The sequence below is a fragment of the Cajanus cajan genome, chromosome 5, assembly GCF_000230855.2.
Source record: "Cajanus cajan strain Asha chromosome 5, NIPB_CcT2T_4, whole genome shotgun sequence".
Classification (NCBI taxonomy): domain Eukaryota; kingdom Viridiplantae; phylum Streptophyta; class Magnoliopsida; order Fabales; family Fabaceae; genus Cajanus; species Cajanus cajan.
The window spans coordinates 51,788,872-51,794,871 of NC_138521.1; positions in this window are offsets into that span (position 1 = coordinate 51,788,872).

Below are 6,000 nucleotides of genomic sequence, written 5' to 3' on the forward strand. Positions count from 1 at the left end.
TCTATTCCAACAATAATAGCACACATCTAAAGTGCTGAAGCGTACACGATCTCATATCGCAAAGCTTGGATGGCAAAGCAAAAGGCAATTGAAGACTTACATGGCTACTGGGAACAATCTTACCATGATTTACCCAAGTTGCTCAGTGCCATGAGTGAATTTCTTAATGGATTTGTTGTTGAGAAGCAAACAAGGCCACTATACAACCAACAAGGTGAGATGGTTCATCATTATGTTCAATTCCATAGAGTATTTTGTACATTTAAACCTTGTATCGATGGGTTCAAATACTGCAAGCCCATTGTTCAAGTTGATGGCACATTCTTGTATAGCAAATACAAAGGAACTCTCCTTGTGGTCGTGGCTTAAGACGGTAACAACAAAATCTTTCCAATTTCCTTTGCAATTGTTGAGGGTGAAACAACAGACGCATGGTTTTTCTTTCTACATTATCTTAAAAGACATGTTTGCCCTCAAGATGACCTTTTCTTAATTTCGGACAAGCACGAGTCTATCAAAAATGCCTACGCTAGACAGGGCAGTGGTTGGAAACTCGAGAATTCAGTGCATGTGTTCTGTATTCGCCATATAGCTCAAAACTTCATGAGGCATTTCAAGAATACAGAACGAAAACAATTAATCATCAATATGGGTATGTACTTAGCATTATTAATTACTTTAATTTGTTTCACCATATTTCAACATTACTAAATCGTTCATTTTTTCCTAATTTGATTTCACAGCTTATGGGATGACTGAGCCAAGATTCAATTACTAATACAACACGCTAAGGAGAGAACCAGAAACCGAAGGTGTAATTCATGAATGGCTCAACACCATACCAAAAGAACAATGGACTCTTGTATGGGACGGTGGCCGACGATGGGGACACATGACTACCAACTTGGCTGAGGCAATTAACTCCATTCTTAAAAAAAAAAAAGAAATTTGCCAATTTCTGCAATCATCATGTTGACTTATAAGAGATGTAATACCTTATTCATCCAAAGGGGGAAGGAAGTCGATGCTAAACTTAGGGCTAGCCAAGTTTATACGGAAATAATGAATAGGGCCATGAGAGATGTAGAATCAAAGGCTAATAGTCATCATGTCCTCGAATTTGATCGTCATAGTACACGTTTTCTGGTGCAAGAGACCATTAACCCAAGGAAAACACGACCTACTGGAACTTTCACGGTTAGACTACATGACAACTGGTGTGACTGTGGAAAATTCCAAAAGCTACACATGTCATGCTCCCATGTTGTGGTTGCATGTAAGCATGTTCACCACGATTATAAATCTTACATAGATCCGGTATACACATTACAATATGTTTCAAATGTGTATAACGAATTATTTGGTGAACTGCCCAATGAATCTTATTGGCCGGATTGTGAAGAACCGTAAATCATACCAAATCCGGAAAAAATTAGAAATAAAAAAGGTCGTCCAAAGTCATCTAGAATACGCACTCAAATGGATATGGTTGAACCAAGACAACCAAGAAGATGTTCTCTCTGCAAAAATGTAGGTCACTCAAAGAAGAAATATCTTTATCATCAAGAGAGCTCAAGTCACCAAGCTTAAAATGTGATCAAACCTTCCAAATATTGTATTTTGTTTACTATTATTTTAAATAAATATTTTTCCTTTTTTTTAAATTTTTAATTAATATTTATTTTATTATTTATTTAGTTAATAATTATTTCATTATTTATTCTTATTCTAAAAACTTAACTTAATTATTTTATTTAAAATTACTAAAAAATTTAAACAAAACTGAAAATTTAAAATTAAAATAAGAAAAAAAGAAAAATAGAAATCTAGAAAAAAAATTCAAAAAAAATAATAAAAAAAAACAAAAAACACAAAACGAAAAAAAAAAATGGGCCCATTAAGAAATCGGTTACTGGGTAACCGATTTCTCAAAAAGATTTTTCAAAATTCTTCAAAAATCCCTTTGAGAAATCGGTTACCCAGTAACTGATTTCTCACCTAAAATTCAAAATGGTATATTTACATAAATATAAATCAGTTTATGTTATTTAAATAATTAAAAAATGGTATATTAAAAAAAAGTCACAAATCAAACACTGAACATTAACATTCCTAATGTTAGATTCTCAAAAAAAAAAAAAATTCTTGTACTAAACATCTCATTAGAGTAAGGTTTTTTTTTCTCTATAGATGCAAAATGTAATTTTTGTCAACATCGTTAGTTATAAATCTATATTTATATATAAATGAGGAATTAATCACTTATACACTGCTAGTGTAAAGTTTTTTTTACACTAGTAACCAATCATATCTTTTAATAGTGACATGTCAGTTGTTTATTTAATGAAATAATAATAACATAAGTAACTTTAAAAGATATGATTAGTTGTCAGTATAAAAAACTTTACACTGATAATGTAGGAATGATTAACTCAGAAATGAGATACCCATGTTTATAATCATTGTTTTACCTCCATATTTTTAGATGATTTTACTCTTAAATTTTAAACAATAAAAATAATATTAAAAGTTAACAGCTATATAACCCACCAATCAAATAAATTAACTACTTTTAACTGCTGAAATTCTCAATTTCTTAACAATTAATTTTTTAACCATAATTTTTATTTTATTTTTAAAAATGTAAATAAAACACAGAGGGCTCCACTAATATTATATAATTTACGTGTCTTCTGCCCAAACACGGAATGACGTTACTATTATTCTTTTGAAATCAATGGCATGACGTTATTATTTAGTATACGTGGAGTGGATTTCTTGGTTGATTTGGATTTAACTATCAAAAACATATTTCATTGTGCTGTTTTTCCACGTTTTTGTTTTTTTGTCAATGATAAAGGCATCTTCCTTTTCATGTATTGTTCCTTTTTCGTCCGTTAAATTGGTGCATTGCTAATTTGCTATGTAATGTACGTGACAAAATAAAGCACGTGTAAGGTATAATAATAATAATTTTTTTATGTGAGATAGCTTAATTTGTTTAACATATCTTCTGCAATAAATTATTTAATTAATTGCTAGCTCATTCATGATAGACCAACTTTCTTAACCTTTTGCTTTTAATGATCACATTTTCTTTCCTGTTTGAACTTTCAAGTTCAGTGATCTGAACTTTTTAGTTTATTTATTTATTTTTAATTAATGGCAGTGAGAAACCCGATCTGAACTGAGCTACAATCAGTGGAAGAAAAATTAAGCACGTAAAGGCTCAGCCCTGAGAATGCCCATACCCTAGTAACCCTACTAACCAATCATAGTGCAATTTTTTATTTATTTATTCTTTAGGAGAAACTAATGGATTATATATTTGCAATCACAAATGAGAGTTTATTACTTCACTGGTATAGCCCCTAGCTAATTTCAAATGTTAATATAAATTTATCATAATCGAACTTGATACTAAAATAGTCTATAACAATTTACGTATTTTATTCGACCAACTAACCTTGATAAATGTCTTTAAGTTTATAAATAAAAAAAATATGTTTATCACATTCTAAAATGAGTAGAAATTCAATCAACAACTTATTAGATGTGAGTTTTATTTTTTATTTATATATTTTTTGTCTGTCTAAAGTAACTATACAAAATTAGATTCTGAAATTAAAAAAATATATTAATTTTAAATATTAAATCGATGGGTACTCGTCAACGATGAAAGAATCAAAATATGAAGGCCTCATATATATGTCTATCCTTTCACATTGAAAATACTTTTTATCAATCATCTCGTTTTTATCATTCCAACTTTGAAATTGAATATCTTATCTTACTTTTCACAAAACAACAATTTGGGAGGGGGCTTGGTCCTTGGTTGTTACAGATTGTATTTGCATAGCTTTTTTCTCGTTTATCAGCCGCCTATAAAAAAATCTTAAAATTTAATAGTATAGTATTTATTTGCATGTGATAAATATTTATTAATGTGGTTATAATTATAATAAATAAATATTTTAAAAATATTTAAATCAGATTAAAATTAAATTTTGTAATAAATAAATAAATAATTTTAGATATATGAATTATATTTTAAATTTATAATAAACCATTTATATTACATTATGAAATTATTTTAATTATTAATAATTTAAAAAAAATATTAAAATTAAATATTAAACTAAAAATAAACAACTAAATTAAAAGAAATGAAATGTTGAGAAAAATTCTTATGAACATTGAATTAGCTAACATACTATTTTAAAGAATAATTCTTATGAGTTCCCTCATTCTATATGATTATTCTAATTAATATAGAGATGAATAAGAAAAAACATGAGATTTTGTATGAATTAGCATAAAAACAAATATTTCGTATCTCCTTTAAAATAAAATAATTATTTATGAACAGTTACAAAATAAAAAGTTAAGATACATAGACAAAGACAAAATTGTTTTTATATAAAAGTAAACAATAAATTCAGTAGAAGAGATAAAAGTAAAATGTGAAAAAAGTTTACTGACAACAGGTCCTAATTTAATCATTTAACCCAATCACTGAATTTTTATTTTTTTTCTTCTGGTCTCTTGTCCTTTTTCTCTGTCATCAAAGCTTCACAAACGGTTTTTTTCTTACCTATATTACACCAAATTTTCATTTGTTTTTATTTACTTTACAGTCTTTACATTCAGTTTCATGAACCCATGAAAGTTAAGATTGAAATTAAAGTTTGGATTTATTGAACTTTTTATTTTTATTTTTGGCTGAATGGGCTGGGCAATGAACACCCCAGACACAAACAGTCCAGTATGACTTACTACCGTTTTTTCTGTTCCACACTTGTGATCTTATCAGCATATTGAGCTGCATATTAATTTACCGGCCCATTCCAAGGGATATAAAGTTTTTTATTTTCATTTTTTTTATATTTTACATCTCTCTTATTTATTATGTACTCCTCTTTAAATATTTATATATTTCTTCTGTCTCATAATAATTGTTATTCTAAGTTATTATATATAGACTAAGAAAAGTTAATAAATAGAAAAAAGAGAATAATAATTTTACAAAAATAACCTTGTGATTAATCATCTTTATTATTAATGATGTAACACAATAATCACTTTCTAAATAATATTATGAGGAACATTAATAAAAAAGAGTAATTAATTTATTACATTGAAAAACTAACATCAAACACAACTCTTATCATAAGATAAATGGGGTATATAAAATTACTTAAATATCATTTTTTAATTTATTTTTTTATAAAATAATTTTCCATCCCTCAATTGTTTCACATTTTCTCTTTTGAAAATTATTTTTTGGAGTTATATATATATATATATATATATATGTGTGTGTGTGTGTTTTGAAAAATAATTTACGATAATATTAACCAAAAAATACAAGTTCAATCATACTCGTATGAACATATGTATCTTGAAAAAACAATGATAATTTCTTCAAGGAAACAAGATAACTTCCTCATCTTTTATTTATGCAACTAATCACCAAAGATGTCGCCTTCCTATAACATAAAGGTTGCATAAGTATTAAATAAATTGCAAAGTACTGTCAGTGAAAAACATATTTGTACGGGTAGGGGCGTTCGGCCACCGCCGGTCGGCCGCCGAATGGCAGTACTTGGTGGCCGAACGGCAATCGGCCACCAGGACCGAACTATCATTACTCATTGCTCTTAACCCGTGATTAGGGGTTAATCAGATGATTAAGATGTATTACCTGGTACGGTAAATACGTTGCAGGGCCCATGGGGTCCAGGGCCCATAAATGTCAGTATAAATAGCTCAGGTCAAAAGGTAACGTCACTGTTCATTAATTACTCTCGATATTGGTGCTTGTCCTGACTTGAGCGTTGGAGTGCCTTTTTGCAGGTACCAACCCCTCATTTGCGTTGGATCGGAGTACTCGTTCGGCCTTCAGAATACGAGAAGACTTGGTGTACCCTTGAGACAGGTACATTTTGGCGCCCACCGTGGGGCCGAACGAAAGTGGTTGAAAATTTGTTGAGGAAAACA